This window comes from Mustela erminea, chromosome 11, assembly GCF_009829155.1.
Source record: "Mustela erminea isolate mMusErm1 chromosome 11, mMusErm1.Pri, whole genome shotgun sequence".
Taxonomy (NCBI): Eukaryota; Metazoa; Chordata; class Mammalia; order Carnivora; family Mustelidae; genus Mustela; species Mustela erminea.
In genome coordinates this window covers 78,288,187-78,309,909 of record NC_045624.1, presented here as the reverse complement: position 1 = coordinate 78,309,909, position 21,723 = coordinate 78,288,187, and the positions used below count along the sequence as shown (strand labels likewise).

Sequence of the window (21,723 nt, the reverse complement as noted above, 5' to 3'; positions counted from 1 at the left end):
ATATAAAATTACTGGGGTCAGAGGGAAAAATGGATTGATTCTCTACTGGCTAGCAAACAGTGAAGATGAAACCGTTGAGTGTGGAGAGAGGAAGGAAAAAAAAAAAAGATGGCTTTCCTTTAACAGGCCTTCCAACAAACAAGTAGGAGGACTGAACTGGGGAATTATGATTTTTTTTGAATTATGATATTTTAATCACATATTCCAAAAAACTCTGAAGTTTATAACCAGCAATACACACGAAAGAAGCTGTTTTTGTTTTTGTTTTTTTTAAAAGCCAGATAAACACTAGAATTCAATCATTTTCCCTGTCTTTTGGGATGTTTCTTTTTTATCCTGAATCATAAACTATTAATGCTTATGAGTGGCCTTGTAGGAGAACTGATATTCAACTGTGCTGTTTTCCCCCAACACTATTTCTTTCTAGCGATCAGAGTGACTGCTCAACACAATACCATCCTAAAAGGCTAACATTTTTCAGACTCATCACATTTATATCTCCCTCATTAAACAGACAGAGAAAGCTTTAAAAAGATGCAAGAAAATCCCTAAAGGAGGAAGTTTAGGTATTTTTTTCAGTATCATGATTTTAATAAAAGGTTCAAAATGTTGCTTAATGTCAACAGATATCATTGTTCCATGACACAAAGGAAGAAATATATGTAGGAAGAATCAAAAGACCTTGAAATCCTCAGTGATGTTAAAAAAGCAAAGCTTAGATTTGTAGGACAATAACTCCAGTCTTTTGAGGGATAAAAATAGAAATTGTGTTAGCAACCCATCCCAATGGCTTTCCATCCTCATGGGAGGGAGAAGGAACGAACGCGTTATGAAATCTAGACCTGGAATTGCCAGAGCGCAACAAAACCCCCAATTCCCCCAGCCGCAAAAAGACCGTCTCAACCATCCATACTTCTAGGCATGTTTTTTTTTTCCCCCCCTGGTTTCTAGGGAAACATGCTTTTATACCTAGGGCTGACTTGGGAAATCCTTTTTTAGACTCCAGTAAAAATTCGCCTCTTATAATTGTGAACAACACCTAGGAATAGTGGCCCTCCAAATCACCTGACTCTCAGATTTTTTCCTCCCTTAGTAGCTTAGGTGAATGCTCAGGATTATTATTAACTGCACTGACTTGACACTGATTGCTAACTAAATTTAATAGAGTTTTAAGAGACTAACTCAATGAACAGTAGTAGATAGCTCTGGGGATTACTTAACCTCAAAATGAGAGCCCAGTCTAATAAAATATTAATATATATGGCTGTAATAGAAAGGAAAGCATATATGAATATATGTGTGTGCTTATATGTCCATATAAGTAAAATCAAGAGAAATAGCAAAATATTTTTTCAAGAATTGAGGGAAACCTGGCTTAAAGTCACAGCCTACAAAGAAAGACACGAGTTGTCCTATCCCATTCTCCCACTGCGACATATTTCAGGAATTACAGAAATGCTGAAGAAGGCTTTGGACTTTGAAGGAATATGGATTTGAGGTATGGAGGAGGTAAAGTAAACATTTAGACCTTATGAAAGTTTACTCAACAGCTTAATTATTCCAGAAATAGGTTAAAACTTTTTAGTGCTTTGCAGTTTTACTAGTCAGGAAACTACTGATATTTATCCCAACTTTTAATCCATATCTTTTTTTCCCAACAAATTTTCTAGACTTTTTCAGATAAAACATGCCCCCCAAACCCACTGATACCATATAAGACACTCAGGGGTTCAGATTATAAAATACTTTTAAATACTTAAGAGATAAATAAAATCTTCTTTTAAAAACAAATTCATATACCAGACAAATCATATAATATGGTAAGAGGTAAATTCAGTCAGAATGCAGTGTTCTGCTCTTAAACTTTCACCACGGCACACTTCACTATACTATTCCAGAGGAAGACAGGCCCATGAAACCAAGGCTTCATATCAAGTCATATCAGTAGGTCTTAACAATGGAGAAGGGAAAATCTAAAACATAATGAAATATTGACATTCAAGAAGGAAAATAATACTCTCGCTGCAAAATAGGAAAGGATATAATTAATTAACAACAGCTTTTAATATTGGCATAAGCTTAGAGTGACCTAGTGACCATTGGTATTTTCAATAACAGCGAGAGGCAGTAACAAGGGTACTTGGTGTTACAAAATTGACTTTAGACTGCTCTGGGTCTGAATCACAGCTCTTTCCCAACTCTAGATATGAACCTCAACAACTCCATCTCTTTGAGCCATTATTTATGCTTTCTTCATAGAGTTATGTTTAGGTTTAATGGGAAAAAAAGAAACCACACAAGCATGTACACACAAACGCGCGTGTGTGCGTGCATACACACACACACACATGCACACAGATATACATAGTTAAGCAAAATACCTGATATCTAAGTACTTATTAGTTTCCTTCCTCTTATTCCCTCTGAAGTTTTTCACATTAATCTTTGTGTTTAATCACATTATTATCTTCTATTATTTTTTAACTTAAAAATGAATATGATTATAAGAATAAAAGAAGTGGGAAAGATTAAAATGCCATCCATGGATACATCTTAGTATTCCATATTTAAGTCAAATGTAATACATGTTTTAATTACCATGAGAATGGTTGAATAGAAATACCTGATCAGACAGTTCAGAAACTAAGAAGAGAATTTCCAATGATAAAGAAGAATCCCCAAACTGTAAGAATTATCTTAAGCATTGGTCCAAAGTGGAAACTTAACACATTAAAAGAAAAAATTAAATACACAAATATAATGAATAACACCACACTGAGGCAGGAATGAATTCTAGTTCTATTTTCCATACCTTTAGTGCAGGACAGCCCAGATACCGGAGACACACATGGGTCCAGATCTTGGAGATCTGGATTAATTCAAAAACTCTACATGGCTGTGTATGTTCCATCCCGACAACAACGAGGGCTCTGTCTCAACAGTTAGATAGAGCTGGGAGAATCCTAGCTCCTTCACTTTCCTATCTCGTGGCCTTGGGAAAAAAAAATAAAAGACAGTTTCTTTCTGATTTCTCTGACTCTAATATTAAAAATACTATCATAAGAGAATATAAATGAACCAAACCTGACATTTCCTTGCTAGAGGAAACAGACTTCCAATATTTTAATTGAAAAGGAAAAACAAAACAAAACAAAACAAACAGATGAGAGACATAATTGTGTGTAAGCCAAAAAGAGCATCACATAGAAACTTCACCTAGAACAGGACCTTCCTGTGTGGTGAAGGTGGTCTTTGAGACAAGTGATCCCAAAGCTTGTGCCTCTCAAAAAGGCAGGTTGTTCCCCAGTGAAAGAACTACAGGAATCACAGGTGAGAAATTCTGCTCCCTATTTACATTGTACAGAATTCCAGAGGAGTGGGTTTTCTCATCCAATGGTTATGCCGAGTACTCCTCTCTCTCTCTCTCTCTTTTTTTTTTTCAGAGAAACATTTTGAGATCAGTACAACTATTCCTCCTTGTACAAGTTTTAACCCTTGACATTTTGTCCTATAGTTTGGTGTAATAAAGAATAGGATTTTTCTCCCCCATCTTAGGAGGGTAAGAGCTGGTGCATCCAGAACCCGAAGGAGAGGAGAACTGCACTATTACTCTTTGGCATTTATATAGTGTATTTCCTCTGAAGAGTGTAAAGCACATCATAAAATGTTAATTAATAGCCAGTATTTTTCAGGGCATCCCTAGAGAGGGGAAATGCAGGTGAGGATACTCACACCCTCACATCTACCCTGGGAAAAAAAGAAGCTCCATCCAGAGTAAAAATTGAGAGAAAATATAAAGGGCCAGTGGGAATGAATGTTTATATTTGGTCTGAAAAACTGCCCTTCTAGTTAAAGGATAGGAGAAGTCTGGACAGATGACAGAAGTTGTAAAAGTGAAGAGGAACTGGAGAGAAGAGAAAATCTTTAAAGGTACGAGAAAAGAGAAGGAAACAGAGGATGAGGAAGAATGGTGAAACATCTGTGACATCATTTTTCTTCCAAAAGGCCTCAGATGGGCTACAGGCGCCAGAGTTCTCACCCCCGCCCCCAGGAGTGCTGGGTCCCAGGAGTGCCGCGGCTGGGGCGGGAGGGGCAGGAAGAGCCCCCTCACATTCCCTAGTGAAACTGTATTTTACTAGACACACTCAACCCGAAATGTCCTTGCAATCACGAAATGCTAGAGAGGCAGACTCTGGTTTTGTAGTTGGCTTTTTGTTTTGTTTTGTTTCGTTTTAAATGTCTGCTCACCTATTTGTTTGTTCATCTGGTGTGACAGGGTGTGTGAATGTGATGAGTGGTTAGCTGTTTCTTGTGTTGGTGCTAGGGTAATCGTGGTGTGCTGAGTTGCTGTGTTAAAGTTAGAAAACACATATGAAACAGATATCATTTTTCTTAAATTCCTTTCTACTTAATGTTTGGGGGGAAAAAAAAGTGAGAAACTGCAGTCATACAGATGTTGGAGCTCACTTTGTTGGGTTGGGTTGGACGCTCTGACCTAACTCTTTTATAAAATAAGATTGAAATGAATTTTAAGAACAGTCTTTAAGAAAAAAATTCACATAATATGCAACACGGTGCTTTTGTTGGCAAATAGGAGGCATCCTTATTTTCTTTATTTTTTTTCTCTAATCTTCTCTAAGTAATTAGTGATCAGCAAATATTTTGCTAACTGACAGGTGATGTACATGGGATTTACTTATAAAACTCCTAGTTAATCTATGACACCCATTCCTGCTCTCATTTGAAACGATACTCGTGGTAGCAATTTTTGATTCCCACAAAACTTTACTTCTTTAGAACCTAGGGATAAGGGGAAGAGAGTTAGTTTAAAAATCTTTTAGGGGTGCTTGGGTGGTTCAGTGGGTTAAGCCTCTGCCTTTGGCTCAGGTCATGAGCTCAGGATCCTGGGATTAAGCCCTGCATCGGGCTCTCTGCTCAGCAGGGAGCCTGCTTCCTCCTCTCTCTCTGCTTGCCTCTCCTCCTACTTTTGATCTCTCTCTCTCTATCAAATAAATAAATAAAATCTTTAAAAAAAAAAAAAATATTTTAAATATATCTCAGCCATCCAAATACCGAGCCAACAACCAGGTGGGGGACTGCAAAATAATGCAGTAGAGTAGTAGAGTTTGAAGTCAGTTTTATTAAATTAGACTGACAGCACTTAATTTGATGAGATAAATAATTTTATTCAACAAATAACATGAATGTCTAATATATGCTACGCATTCAGGTGACCGAGTGAAAAGAGAAAAATACTGAACAAATATAAAAATTCTCTTTTTTTCCATATTGAGCCTATTGTTTTGCTATGTAAGTATTTAATAAAGTAAATTACAAGAATCTTGTGTTTTTCATGTATCAACATTCAAACTGGTAAATAACCAAAAAACTGACAGAGTAAAAATGGAAAAAAACATTAGAAATGAATTTTATGTAGTCCAAACTCTTTAAATTGCCTCAAGAATCTAAGACACAAACTTGTACAATATCAATATGGTTTAATTTGCTCTTGATTATGTTATCATTAAGTAAGCATCTCTTGTAAGTTAAAGACATGGCAACAATTACTAATTATTCCTAGCCAAGTTCTGTAAAAATATAAGATAATATTTTAATCAGCTTTCCATTACCTGGCTTCTATAATAGCACATAACAGTCATATATATGGGGGGGAAAACCCAAACAAACAAATAAACAAACAAAAAACTTGCCTTATTCCTAGTTGTTCCTTTGCAAGTAAAAAGCATGATAGAAGAGTATCTGCCATGTGTTTTTAAAAGAAAATAAATCAAAATACATTCTTCTTATGTTTACATCACTGTTTCACTAGCAGCAATGATCTAAAGTATTCTTGATGTGACATAGTTCCTTAAGTAACATTACTCAAATGAATAAATGTATGTACTGCAGAAGACATTCTACAAAGATGAATGACAGAAATATATTTCCATTTATTTGCTCAAATTCTGAGTTAAGTCTACCTTTATTTTTTCTCACCTTGTGTGAAAGAATGTCAGTGTATATGGTCATGTTTAAACTATTTATCTGTATATATAGTGATGTGAGGATATGGGATCACTAAATAAAAAGTGAAACAGTTAATTAGTATGGTCTTAGTATCCTGATACCTTCAAGAGCATCCTTGGGGCCACGAATGAAGGAATGACAGAAGTGCTTAGAGAGTCAACTAAGCATATGGAGAGTAATTGCTGTGAAAGCTATTCATTAATTCTCCAAACAAGAGCTCAGTATTGGATTTGATGCCTTTGTGGAGCTTGTTCTGCCCGAACTCTCTTTTGTCAAGTCCCCCTCTCATTATCACCTTCTTCCTCAGTCAGGTAACTGAAAATTTCAAGGGAACAGCTAACCAGCCAGTGTTGAGGTAACATCTTTCTGGAGTTGAAGTCATCATGTTACACTGGTTTGTTTTTCCACCGAGCTTTCACATTTGTTAAAATATACCTTGAAATGCAGTTGTAAGGGAGACCCTCCCCTGCCCTCAGTTGCTCACACCTTCTAGTGTCAGTTCCTTCTGGGATTTGGAACAAAACGGAGCACTTTGGCAAATCTAAAAATAATCAGTCCATTAGTATCAAGTTGCTTTCCTGAATACAGAGAGGTGCTCCTTCTGCCTCTCCAAGGCCAGCCATCTTCCCACATTCTTTTTCACCTCACCCTAAAAAGTATTATGTTTAAAATACAATGGGAACCTCATTGACTTACTGCTCTCCCCACAAAGACTGAGGTTGTAAAACATAATTGCATATAAACTTACACACAAAACCTTTTGCAACTTTGTAACATCATTTTACTGCAACTCTAGGTTGTGAATGCAGATCTTGGTAAAAAAAAAAAAAAAAAAAAAAGACTAGAAGATAAAACACACACAAGAAATTGGAATGCATTAACTAACAGTTGACACTTTGTATCTTTCCATTAATATTAATTGCCATATAGTTTTGGTGAAACCCCCAAATAGAAAATATAAATTTTGTACACTACAAAGGATTATGAAACTAAATGTTATTATTTAAATAAAATGGGTTATATGTATGGGTGAGGATACTTAAAGAGTAAGTCTAAAGTATTGTGTATAAAGAAGACATTTCTTTTATCCTTCTCTTTGTGAATTTCCAATATTGGACAGAAAATACTTCAGGAAGTCACTGTTCTTAAAAGTAAGTGGTACTTCCTGCATGTCTGGAGTTAATATTAAATATAACTAGTAGCAGCTAAGAAAAGCTTATTTTTCATATATTTACAGGTTTAATTAGAAAGTGTTTTGTGATAGACTCGTGATTATCAGCCTTATAAATTATACTTTTAAAAAGTATTGTTCAGTTTTTTCCTTACCAAATATATCCTAACATGCTCTTCAAAATAATTTTTCCAATTTTGCATCTTCCTTTGAACACCTGGAAAATTAATTAGTATCTACCTAAAAAAATAGAATCAAATGCTCCCTTCCAAAATACATTTTTTTATAGCCACTCACAGAACAATAAAAACATTCCACTAAGATTCTTTTTCATGGTGAAGAATGCATTCCTAGGGTCTGCTTTGGGGGACTGTAAGGGGAGAAACCTGGGGTGCTTTAAGGTTAATGGACAGTGATTAAGGTTAATGGCTCAGTGCTTAAGGTTAAGTGCTATATTTACATAGCTGCCAATTCTCTTAAAAAAAAAAAAGTGTTCATGTCTATCAATCAGCTCTAGCTAATAGCCAATTAAATAGCAAATGGGGCATAGAGGCAGAAGTTAAAGACCCCTGAATCTGCATATACAGGTGGGACTGTCAATTCTCAATCAAGAAGTATTTACTGAACATCTACTTTGTCACAGCTGTGTTGCACACAGACAGTGGAAGTCCTGGTCTCTGTGTCTAAGAACCTTAGCCTCTAGCAGGGAAAAGAGCCCCAGGATAAGCAACTATCAAATAAATGACATAGGTAATACAGGTTACAGAATTCAGAGCAGGAAAAGATTCTGCATCACTCAAGATTTCAGACTAGGGAAGGATATTCAAATGACGCCATAAAATTAATGGTTTTCAAAGAGCTATATTTCATTCTTTAAAAAAGTGTACAACCTCAAGCAGTGTGAACCCATGCCAACGACACTGTGCTATCCATAATGTTCTGTTGTAGTTTAAGCACTAAAACTACACCCACGGTTTATCAATCATATTGCGAAGTTCAAGGGTTAGGAATATTTAATTTTTCTTCTTTTTCGCATGTAAAATCTCGAGGTCAATTTAAAAACAAGGACAATGATAACAACAAAAACAGCTAGAGCAAAATGACATTAGCACACTAACTTTGAATTCAGTGTAAACTCACTTAGATTAGGCAAGTCAGGAAAATTTAGGCTAGTGTCAGGGTCTGAGGTATCCGGCAGTTATCCAAGGCAAACGGCATCACTAACCCCCAATGACAACATGATTAATTATATAAATGAAATTTACTAAAACAAGATTAATGTTCATCTCGGCAGCAGCCACTGGGAACAATACTTCATACATGGATCGGCTTCACTTTGCCTCAATTAGCAACATTCAGGCAGGGCTTTTTGTATTTCTGTTTTTCCTTTTTTCACTCCCTCTGAATTTCCGACTGATTTCAGAAGGAAGGTATGCTAGGGGTGGAAGATGTGGGAGTTAGGGGCTAAGGAGGAACACCTGGAATGGTACAGAAGGTGAAAAATGGACTTGTAACACATAATCATTAAAAGTAAATTTCAAAACTTCTCTTAAAGATTATTTTCCTTCAGTAAAGTTCTTCCAGTGTCTGGTTTCAAAATATTTCACGCACGAGAATAAAACAGGCAAAAGTGACTGGACAGCAGAAATTGACACTGAGTTGTAACAGATCCTCATCTCCTGACTAAGACTGGTGGCCAGGGAGCAGCTTCCTGGGTCAGAGCTAGCCACAGACAGATCTCAGCTTGGAGGTGGAAAGGAAGCGAGCTCAGCCCTTGGCCTGAAACTCAACTCTTTAATTTTTTTTTTTTTTGGGGGGGGGGAAGCTTATGACATTAGAAATACCTTTTGAATCAAAAGATTGCCCTTCCTAAAATATAAACACCCCCCAAAGGGTTAAACTTTTGTAATTAAAAGATACCCATCAAACTGTACTTTTCAACATGCTGTGTCTTTGCTGAATTGGCTTCCTGTCCAGGAACTAGCAGTAATTACTACACCCAAAGAATGAGTGTTTTGATTTAGGAATTACTGGGGAAGAGGGTGACAGTGCCAAAGAATAAAGACTATTTAAGAGCATGGAGCTTTCTGAACTGACAACACTGCCGCTGTTGGCAGAAATTCAAGTTTGGGGGTAATCGGAAGTCAGGATGATGACGACGAGCATGAGGGTGACTCAACTGCTGAGAGAAGGAAAGAGAAATGGCTCCCTGAATTGAAAAAGTTGTGAAGAGAATGGAAGAGTGTCAAAGATAAAGTCTGTAATGCTCAAAATTTGCTGAAGGTCAGTCCTGTCCTCTCATTTCCTAGTTCTTTAGGCTTCTAAGTAGAGAAAGGTGTGCCCTTTCACTGTGGGGTTCAGTCAATGAAAACATGCTAGGAGTCAGTCTAAATCCACAGTGATCCACCAGTGTTTCAAAAACTCATTACCTCTACCTTCTTTTGCACATGTCTTAATTATTAATGGCTTTTGCAGCACAGGTTGGGATCAAATCTAAACCATACACATTATTTCAAAGATCTTATCACTTTGACATGTCTTTGTTAAAACAAATAAATTTAAAAAAATGCTTTAAGTGTATTGTTCATCCAAATTAAGAGAGCCAGCTACAGCTGATGTTAAAACTCATTATCTACTAAATAAGAAACGCTGTGTATAACAGCTACAAAAAAAATCTAATAGAAACTTCATATATCTCTGGCAAATTTTCCAAGGATTCATAGCTCTGATTTCAAGACAGAATATGAAATAATTGAAATATGTTTTTCTATTTCTTTAAGTAATACCATTCTTAATATGGTTTCATATTTTTTCTATTATTACACATAATTTAAGATAAATTAAGTTCACTATTTTCAGCTAATTACATTGTACCATCTCCATTTCATTATGGTGTCTATAGTTTGACAGAATAAAAAATTATCTAGAATAGAAAAAAGGTAAATTATTATCTATTTAAAGTGCAAGAAATGCTTTTTAATTCTTTAATTCAGGATAAGCACTTAACAGAAGCCAGCAAAATTAACTAAAAGAATCAATGTCCTCATTTTTCAATATTCAAATAACTTAAGGTAATATAATTACTCAAGAGTTTATTAATTCAGTCAAGACTGACTTTTAGTCATTTAAATGTATAATAAAAAATAAAATTCTTTAAAATATTAGCACACACCTTCATAAGAATGATACATCACTGTTATCTTACCCAAAGTTTATTTTTAAATTCTGTTAAGGTACTGTTGTTCAATAATATTATCACAAATGAAATAATATGCATATCCATATTTTAAATTAGAAATAAAAGAAACTATATACATTATCTATTTAAAAGTTCTCAGGTAAAAATATTTAGGCAATGTTAATAAATGACCTGTCCATGGTCATATAATTAATTCTGACCTTATGCAAGTACAATCTTTGACATTATAGTCTATACATTTTAAGACTATGTATATAAATGCACATATATTGTATGATTATTGTATAGCTGATACCTATTCCTAGACAGTAAACTAGTAGACCTGAACTGCATATAGTTTGATAGTGTTCACCTATTTAATTATCACTATTATAAATCCTTAGCAATGCTTTTCAAAAATCCAGTAGTTAGAATTGGCAACCGCAACAGTAAATGCACTCAAAATGCTTTCAACCTGCCCAGCCCTTAGAACTTTCTGAAAAAATAGCTTGAATCAATCCTTAAACTTGGGTGGTCACAGTTGTAGGAACTCCCCAAGAATCATCTGCCCACAACACTGCTTCCCTCCAGAAAAGCCAGAGTTCCTGCCACATTCACTTTCTTCCCCGAAGACATGCTGACATATAACATTATTGCTGGAGCCACATCTGATATCCCATGGATGGGTCTTATTAGCCTGTTACCATGTCAAAGGTGGTCTTCCAGAACTAGTATCCTGAGCTTTGGAAGCAATTCCAGGCTTATCTTATGGGAAGTCTTATGCATTTAAGCAGTTAACGGTAATTGAGTCTGAGCTTTAGTCCTAGAAAACACAGTCTTAACCTTCCTTAGTCTAATCTCATATAAAGGATACAAAATTCCCTGGGGAATTTTAATTAAGGGATCTAGATCTTTTTCAGCCCTTCAGAATGTTGATCTGTAGGTATATACATAGTTTATAAAGCTGACAGAGGGGCAGATACGCTTAAAGTGTCAAAGCAACAAATGGCAGCAGTTCTCTGGGCAATAAGTACAACTATATGCAAGCACAGTCCAATTTTGTAGACAGAATGGAAACACGCCACGCCAGCCCTCCAAATGAATCTTCTCAAACTTTATGTTAACTGCCTGTGGATAGAGAACTAAAACACACTTGCTCCTTTGTCATGACAGTTTGATCTTTCTTTCTTTTTCTTTTTTTTTTTTTAAGTTTTTATTTATTTATTTGACAGACAAAGATCACAAGTAGGCAGAAAGGCCCGCAGAGAGAGAGGAGGAAGCAGGCTCTATGCTGAGCAGAAAGCCCAATGCGGGGCTCAATCCCAGGACCCTGAGATCATGACCTGAGCCGAAGGCAGAGGCTTTAACCCACTGAGCCACCCAGGCACCCCCAATATACATCATTTTCTACATGATAAAATCATCTATAACATTTGTATTCTCCTAAAGGTACTAAAGTAAAATGCCTTCTTGAAAGATGTGGCATCGATATCATACTCATTTCTTATATTTTCTTGAATCAAAATATGATGGCAATACCAAGATGATTATCAGGTATGACTCTTACTATATATACAGTGTATATGTGCATCTCTGAGGTTCATAATGTATTGAAATAGTTTGAGTCTCTAAATTCCAGACCAATGGACTGGAACTGTAATAAATAAAAACAGTTTCTCAAAGCACAGGACCATAGGGGAAGACAGGAAAAGATGAAATCAGAAGGGAGACAAAATGCAGGAGACTCTTAATCATAGGAAACAAACTGAGGGTTGCAGGAGGGGAGGGAGGATGGAGTAACTGGGTGATGGGCATCAAGGAGGGCAAGTGATGGAATGATCCCTGGGTGTTATACAGACTGATGAATCACTGACCTCTACCTCTGAAACCAATAATATATTGTAAGTTAATTAAAAAAAAATAAACAGTTTCTGTCCCAACCTACACTGTATATTGAGCATCTTGGCATGCTTGTACACATTTGCTGCTTTCAAATATCATATTGAATATATCACTTGAAAATAATTTTTAGTTTAATGTTATTCATAGAACTGAGAAAGTAAAACACACGGCTCACCTATCAAATGGAAATGATAAATTTCTTTTGCCTATCAATATGAAGATTAAATAAAATAATGTAACCTCAGGACATACAGTAGTTAGTTCACGTTTCTTCTGTATATTCACCCACATACATTTGATTTTGTATTTTAAAGGAAATGAAAAGGCTTGAACATCAGCTACTTTTGCTCAAATTTTCATCTTGCATAAATTAAATATTTGGTCACAAAGCTGATCATGTTAAAGCATGCTTCTAATATTATTTTAGAAGTGAAAAAAATGAGAGTACATTATGAAAATGAACTAATAATTGTCAAAAGAGGACTGAACCTCAGTGTTCTACCTCGTGTTCAGTGCTCTATTTACAGAGAATTTTAGATTTGTAATTCAGTCAAATATAAGCATAAATGTTAACACGTGGGTGCATAATTGATAGTATATGGTTTCTCTAGGGAAAATAAATTCTAGAGTAAATAAAAATACAATTATGAGGAAAATGATTATGTAGCATGTGAAATTCATGCTTATCAGCACATCTGGCCCAAAACAAGGTCAAGGGGTACCTGGGTGGCTCAGTGGGTTAAGCCTCTGCCTTCAGCTCAGGTCATGGTCTCAGGGTCCTGGGATTGAGCCCTGCATCGGGCTTTCTGCTCGGCTCTGCTCTCCTGCCTCTCTGCCTGCTTGTGTCAAATAAATAAATAAATAAATAAATAAATAAATAAATAAATAAAATCTTAAAACCAAAACAAAACAAAACAAAAACGAGGTCAAAACCTCAAACTTTTAATGCAAGTATAAATAGAACACTGGTCATCCTTCTCTGCTTTTCATCCAAAATTGAATGTGCTAATATTAAGGAATAAAACAAAATGAAGTTGACTGCTAATTAGATGTCTCTCTGAAACCTTGAATTTGTGGCACCTGCAACTTTAACTCTGAACACACAGCAATGATAAACGGTACTTCACTACCAAATTAAAAATTCATCTAGTGCTCAAAATACACTGTAGGTGTCAATAAGCCTAAAATGAAGAGAATACTTAATATTAATCAAGGATAGAAAAGAAGAGCTTTTGGATATTGGTTGTAGAAATATACCCAAGGTAGCTGAAGTTTGATTTGTGTAGGGAACCTGGGACCAAGAGCCTTCCATACAAAGGACCATGAATTGAGTTGTGTTTGACTACTGGTTTGGGCTTCCGGGTATATGAAACTGTGGAAGTTCTGACCACCAGAAATGTATGGAACTGTCCATCAGCACAATAGCTAAGCCTACAGTGTTCTCAATATTTCCCTGGAACATGAGCCAGTAGTAAGGAAGCAGGTACGAGCCAACATCAGAATTAACTGTAGACTGCGGCCCTGGTGGAAAGCTTGGAATGAATCAGGTGGAAAAAGGGGAGTGGGAGGGGATGAGGAGACTCTCCCACTGAAGATGAACCTACAAATGAAAATGAAGTATTTTCTGGATAATTCAAAAAGGATTTACGAGGATAAGATTAACTTCAAGAAGCTAGCCTGTTGATCTCTTTGAGTAATGGTAGTGATAGAGGAAGTCTTTCACCAAAGTTTTTTAAGTAATCATTAATCCTCAAGGTAGTTAGAGCTTTCAGATCCTGTCACTATAGATTAACTCTTGCAGGATCTTGAGATTAGTTTGAAAAAATTACTTGTTTTCTTCTCTGTCTTCTTTGGTATAAAAACAGTCTCTGGTTTTATAAATGCCAAACACATTTAAATATCTTCATTAGGTATCTTTTATCAACACTAAAGGTTATATGAGAATTAAAGTAACATTTACATTTATCCACTTTAAAGAAAGTGGGTTGGGTTGCTGAAAATTTGAAGTAATTTCCACATGTTCATTACATTTGCCATGCATAAACCTGTTTATTTGTATAAAAGCAACTGGATGTTTTGGCTTAACAATGATAATATGCTTTTAGAAATAAAAAAAATAAAACTCCCTTTAAACTGAATATTCTGTCTTTGTCTAGGATAGGATACACAAGCCCATCATGATAAAAGTTCTATTAGGAAATTGAAGGGTTTTTTTTTATCATAAATAATTTGTTTTTGACTTCTCTACAAAGAACATTCTCAATTATATGGATAAATGCCTGTCTTGGAGAGAAAGTGTTCTGGCAGTTAGACATACTAGCAATTTCTAGGAAAATCCGTATTTGAAATGCAATATTTCAAGTAGGTGTTTTCCAGGCTATGCCTACAAGACAAAAATATCCACAGACAAAGGGAAAATTCAATTAGCATTCTATTTAAAAAATCCAGATGGTCCTACTGAATAACTGAGGCCTGAAAATCTTTCGGAGTGAATAACTGACAGCTAATTTTCTTCACTGCCTTAGTGGTGGGAATGTGTGGAGGTGACACTCATTGAGAAGCCATCGCAATTATAGTCACCCCTGTTAACTTCAACGCTGGATTGGTTAGAAATACCCTCAGATGATAAACTCTTCTCAGAGACTTAATAGGAATGAGAATTAGCAACTGAGCGAGGGTAGAAGGACCAGTTCTTTAAATGTCTGCAATATAACTGTAACTCCTTCTTTACCAGTAGTAAAACTTCTGAAAAGTAGTAGGGACTCTATACACTGAATGATGATATAAGTTGAAGTGTGCTCATAGTCACTGGCATTTAACTATCTATGCTTTGTTTGACTGGGTGTTCTATCTATTTCTACTTATGAATGTCTTTCAGAATTCAAGTAGTTCTGATAAGGTGATAGAAATAAAGTCAACTTTGCACTGATAGTGAAGTCAACTATTAGGGAAGCAGTACTTCCAGTGTTTGGAAGATTTATCTGTTTTTAGGCCAAGTTAATTTGAATCCAAGTTTCACTACTTATTAACTATGCAACACTGGTCAAGTTCCTCAACCACACTGTTTGTACATTTATAAATGGGAATAGAAACAGTACCTACTTCACTGGGCTCTGAGGACTAAATAAATCATGGGTACAAAATGCTCAGGGTAGTTTGGTTCCTTGCAAGAGCCCAACCAATGTTACTCATTAGCACCCTACCTGGAAGTAGTTTGCTTCCAATTCAGAACAAAAATGGAACCCTGAATAGAAGAGTACTTGGAAAACATAGCTGTTGGGCAATGACAAGGGGAGAGCACCTCTGGGATATACTGTGCCCACTGTATAGTTGACTACACTCTTTCCTCCTTGAGTGGCCATTCAAATTCAACTGTATTTGTACCCATACTTGCTAACCTGACATATAACATAGTTTCTTTGTTATAAGTGAAAGCAGAGTTATTAAATCCTATAAATGTTGACTCAAGTTTAAAAATTATAAGTTATTTAAGAGAGAGTATCCCTTAAAATAAGTCGATATATGCTGTGATTTCTAAAAGAATTTCCTCCAAGCACATGAGAATTTGCATGGATAAATACAGCACATATATTTTATATTTAGTTACATTATTTGTATTATTCACTTCTATTGCAATCTTATTTGAAAACATATACAGATAAAGCCACAGAGACATAGGACACTTAGATGAATGAAAAGACAAAAGAATTTATTTAAGGACCATGTAATTTGTAAGTTACTTAAATTTCAACATGATATTTATTAGCAAAATATAATTCCAGTTGAAAAGTATTTTTTTAAAGTTTTAAGTTGGACTTAACCTTAATGCTTCCAGCATAAGTTTTAACTGGGATGTTTATAATAAAACCACTATTATATTATAATTATAGATGACTAAATTGCTTCTTTGAGGATATCACTAGATATAATCACCGTCTTTATCTCCACTTAGCAATATAACCTTAAATGAAATTCACCATTAGTGAAAAATCATTATTTGCATGAGTTACTTGTGTATATTTACTTGCTGGCATATAGCTACCATTTAAGCATAATAAATCTTATACAAAATATCAAACCCTTCCTCTGTCACTCCACCTCTACCCCCAAAGTGCCTCTTAAAGTTTATTAAGTTAACTTAAATTTAAGCAAAGGCTACATTTATTCTAAACATTTTGGATAAAATGTAAAACTCTCATTCATCTTCCTGTGCCCTCAATAATTGGCTTGAACGATTTTTTTCACTTATTTTTTTACTGAACCAAATATACTAACCAATATGCTATCATCACATAAAATTAACCACGAAGTATTTAAAAAGTACAGCATAGCACCACTTGATTTTTATTATATTTTGAAAGGCAAGTGAAGTAAATCAAGAAGAAACAAATCTAATGGCAGTGCTGAAGTGAAGTCCAGCCTTTGAAAAAGACTTCCTATTAATCACAGACCTGACCTTTTCATTAAGGGGCACTTGCTGGAGTCATTGACAGGGTTACAGCATTCATATGTGTGAACTGTACTCCGTGGTATTCATGTACTGGGGAAGGCATAGTGAAATTAGATTCTCTCCCTGTAGGGGGTAGACATTGACCGCTATTCAATGCCAACAATTGTCGGGTAAAGTATTTCATGAAGAATGACTTTTAAACTGCATTTACTTCACCATCAGTAATGTCAAATGCAATTCTTAAAGAAATATATTTAACCAGCGGTAATTAATTAAACCTCTCATAGCAGCAACTTTATCCAAGCTAAATCATTTCTGAATATACACAAAGGAGTCATCAGGATTCTACCGTCATGGCTTTTAACACATCAATTTCAATGATGTCCATCTATAATAGTTAGAAAACAAAAACAAAACATCGGCCAGTAGGGAATTATTTAAACAATGCAACAGTGTTTTATCTACTTTCACCTGTCTATGTACCCTATATATGTGCATTGTCTTTTGAGATAACAGAGCCTTCCAGACTAATTAAAAAAAAAATGCCTAAATTTAAAAAAAATCCTCAAATGAATATAAACAGATATTATGACGTGCTGACAATTTTTAACCACATCCTTTTTAAGATGATTATCTTTCGGCACTATCTGATGGACTGAATTTAGGAACCCATAACCGGATTCTTTGTCTGGGCATATGTCCCATGTGTTTATTTCTTACATGGAACATCATACATTTGAACAGCAAACACATTCTTTCACATTGGCTGACATTCCACCTGAAAAAGTCCACCACAGTTAGCTTGTTAACACAACTCAGGATATATGGTGTAGTAGTAAAAAGATTCCCCATAGCCAAGTAAAAATCAGAGTAGGGGGCTCAAGGAACAGGGCTGTATTTAGATCAAATCTGAACTTGAAGTTCAAATATAGTTTAATGGTGAATCTAAAGTTGTAAATGCAAAGTAAACGCAAAGTGAAGGCTGCTTTAAACCAAGCATGAAAGACCAAAAAGTCAAAGTTGAGATTTCCTACATCTGGCTTTAATATCTTTTCCTATGCTATTAAACAAATAACCTTTTGTTTTCTTTTGTTTGTTTAAAAATTCATTATCATTGTCATTACTGCTACAACTTAATACTGCCTTTAGTTTTCAGCATCCTTTCTTCGGGAAGAGATTGCGCTGTAGAATGGATCTGTTAAGCAAAAATGGCAAGCAAATTCCGCACATTAACGAATGGTGATACAATACAGTTATGCATAAAAATTGAAGTCTAATTTCAGGAAAAGTATGTGCTTACGTATTTTTTTAATTCTCAGAACTGTGACCAAACACTTGCTACCATCATTTCTGACAACAAGAAAGGACGCTTCACTCAGAAATCGTGAATAATGTGCCAGGCTGCAGGATTGAATTAGCAATATTATTAGCACCACATTTTAGATCCAAGACCTTCTGAATGAGGAAGTCACTTGCAGAGTATTTAAGCTTCAGTGACAGTGCCAAGGCACTGTGCAAAACGAAACCGGAGGAAATCCACAGGGTTATGAACACAGGCTTTTTGCTAGTTCACTTTTGCAGCCTTTAGAGGATTCCCTGAGAGTAAACATCCCTAATTAATTCCCAAGTAAAGAAGGAAGAAGAAATTTTCCACTTACTGCATTTGCTGTCCTTTGTCCACGCGTTGAAGTCAGAGGGCTGTTTTGCGGTTCTTACCTAGCTCCAGGTTGCCCTCCGGATTAGGCATCAATGTGAACGGCAAGAAGCGTGTTGACTTTGTTAACTGTACAAGGAGCAGCCCATCGCCCTGCTGCTAGAGAGCCGGTCAGGACAAAGTGCTAAACTTCAGCATGAGAGCACAGCATCTATTACCCCGGAGGCTCTACCATTTCACCTACACCTGGGCGGATCTATCAAGCTTCATCTCTATTAGAGCTATTTGACTCTGTGGTTTAAGAGGGAGGAGGAAAAAAAAAAAAAAAAAAAGAGGCTTGCCGTTGTCACACTTGTTTCCTATTAAAGAGCCTTACGGTGGATTGAGTAATTGTGTACGAAGGTAGTCTGGCTGGCAGATGTGTGCAGCCCCAGCGGAGCACTAGATTCAAGGCAGATGGGTTGTACCAGGGCGCAAACAACATTGAGAGAGAGAGAGGCGTGATTAAAACAGCAGGCCTCTGTTTTATAGTGCTGGAAGTGGGGTAGCATTAAAGCTCCTGGGAATCAGAGTTCCCCAAATGGTACTACTCTATAGAAAGAAAAACAATAAATTCAATAAAAAAGAAAGATGTTCAAGCTACAAAAGTTATAGAGATCTTTACAATATTCACTTTAACTATTAATGAAGGATTAAATGAAGCACCTTTCTTTCTCCCCAATACTCCAACTGAACTTAATTAAAACTACTCAATCATGGGTCATCATGGGTTATTGATAGTGTTAATGTGACGGATTTGAAACAGATCCCTCATTCTGCTATATAAGCCACAGTTATCTTTTTAATCTGAATTAAATTGCTTTAAGGAGATTTACACTGTCAGGGAGATTGACATTCTGCAATTGGACATTAAAAAAAAAATGTGGTTGAGGCCAATTGTTAAAAAAATCCTCTTGTAGTTATTTCTGCATACTGCGTATGATCCCAAGCACCCTGACTCACAGAAACTTCACGCTTTCTACGTCACTGCTCTGACAATCAAAAATATATAAGTAATCAGAATGAATATTTTTAACTTTCACAAATCAGAACTGTTCGATCTCTACATTGTTTTCTACATTGTTGAGAGCTATTTTCCTTTGTTAAAGAGGATGCACCTCCTATTATTAATAATGATGATAACTGAACAGTTGCTACATGCCAGACACTATGCAGAGAGTCCTATATGTGTTATCTCTTTTGAGTCCTACATGGACACTGTAAGACCAATATTATTATTATTATCACATTTTTTTTCATCTAGGGAACGCTGGAGTTGGTCACATATTTGTTATGATTTGGAAGCACAATTCCATTGGACCTGACTCTAGAATCTTCACTCTTCACCATGTCATACAGTCTCTACGCAAAATAATTTCTGTCCTGCACAAGATAAAATGATTATCATTGATTTCTTTTATGGAAAAATTGAAAATGATCTCTTCTCTTATTTCTCTGAGTAGTTATAATTTTTTTTTTTAAGATTTTATTTATTTGTCAGAGAGACAGAAGGAGAGCACAAGCAGGAGAAGCAGCAGGCAGAGGGAGAGGGAGAAACAGGCTCCCTGCTGATCATGGAACCTGATGCGGGACTTGATCCCAAGGTTCTGGGATCATGACCTGAGCTGAAGGCAGACACTTAACTGACTGAGCCCCCAGGCATCCCTGGATAGTTATAATTTAGAATTAAATACTCAAGCTTTGTGGATCCAAACAGGTAGTAGAAATATTGTCCAGCTCACTGATAAAAGTTCCGCTAAGAGCTTCAATAAGGGTAAGGGTAAGAATTGCCAAAGGACATATAGTTTAAAAATAATTCATTGGCACAATTTTTTATAATTAAATAAGTTCAGCAAATATTTTTTTTTATCATCTCTAACTGGCTTGCAGCAAATCAATGGAAGAAGAAAGAATAGGATTGAAAACTAAGGATTTCTTCTTTTTTGTTTTTTAAAGATATTTTTTATTTATTTGAGAGAGAGATATGATAGTGACAGAAAACACAAGCAGGATGGAGAGGGAGAAGGGGTTCTCCACTGAGCAGGGACCTGACTTGGGGCTCGATCCCAGGATACTGGGATCATGACCTGAACCGAAGGCAGACCCTTAACCCACTGAGCCATCTAGGTGCCCCGAAAACTGAGGATTTCAATTAATAAATAAATCCTGAATTTTTAATTCATTTTACATCTTTTCCTAAACAAGTCCAAATCTATTGTTTGAGTAATAATTTCTTATTCTCCTTTTTATATTTTACCATGTTCCTACGAATAAATGTTTTACTTCCTCTAACAGAAGTTTATTTTTATTCAGCAGTAAAATCATATTACTCAGTATATTTTAAAAAAAAAGAAAAAGAAAGAAAAAATCCTATTTCTAGAGACAAAAAGACAGAGAAAATAAATCTGCAAATAAAGTAAGTTATGGTTTTGCAAAAATTTTATTTAAATAATGAGACTTTCATTTATTTAAAGGTTTTGCCAGAGATAAACAAAATAAAACTCTGGTCTTGAATAACAGCATGGTCTTTTGTAATATGCCGGAGTGCACTGACATACGTATTTATAGTCCTCTGGCTTTGGTTGTTTCTAATAATCATGCTAAATATTAGCAGAGATATTCTCTCTATATTTCTACCCAAAATAAGAGAATGAGAATAAATATGCTTTAACATGCAAAGAACACATCTAAGGAAAGTATTAAAAGATGATGAAGGAGAAATATATGGTATCAAAAATAGGGACAGAGTACCAAGAAAAACACAGAAACAGGAAACAGAAAAAACAGGTTGTGATTTAAATGCAACCCAAAGGGGGCGCCTGGGTGGCTTGGTGGGTTAAAGCCTCTGCCTTCAGCTAAGGTCAAGATCCCAGGGTCCTGGGATCAAGCTCTACATCAAGCTCTCTGCTCAGCAGGGAGCCTGCTTCCCTTCCTCTCTCTCCCTGCCTGCCTCTCTGCCTACTTGTGATCTCTGTCAAATAAATAAATAAAATCTTAAAAAAAAAAAAAATGCAACCCAGAAGATCAATTCAACTTGACGAGACCTAAATGGTTAACAACTACTCTTTGTACATAGTCACCATTAAGGAGAGGGCCTTTTTAAACAATGTCAAGTTATTTTAGAGTATGTGTGTATGCGTGAGGGTTTGGATATCCTAAAGACATTATAAGCCTACATTGCTATTCAACTTACAGAAAATATGCTAATGAGAGAATACAGATGTACCTGTAAAATATTTTACAGGAGAGCAATTAAACTTAATTTTCTTTAATTGGATTTAAGTAAGTTAAAGTTTATCTGT

General features: G+C 35.7%; 1 protein-coding gene across 1 annotated transcript in view; it reads right to left on the bottom strand.

The window, feature by feature from the left end:
• SEMA3A (semaphorin 3A) overlaps positions 1 to 18,689 on the bottom strand; it is a 461,780-nt gene extending 443,091 nt beyond the window's left edge. The window contains exon 1 of the mRNA XM_032305095.1: positions 18,387 to 18,689. The gene's annotated coding sequence lies outside the window, so the exon portion shown is untranslated. The remainder of the gene's footprint in view (positions 1 to 18,386) is intronic.
• Positions 18,690 to 21,723: the final 3,034 nt, after the last annotated feature.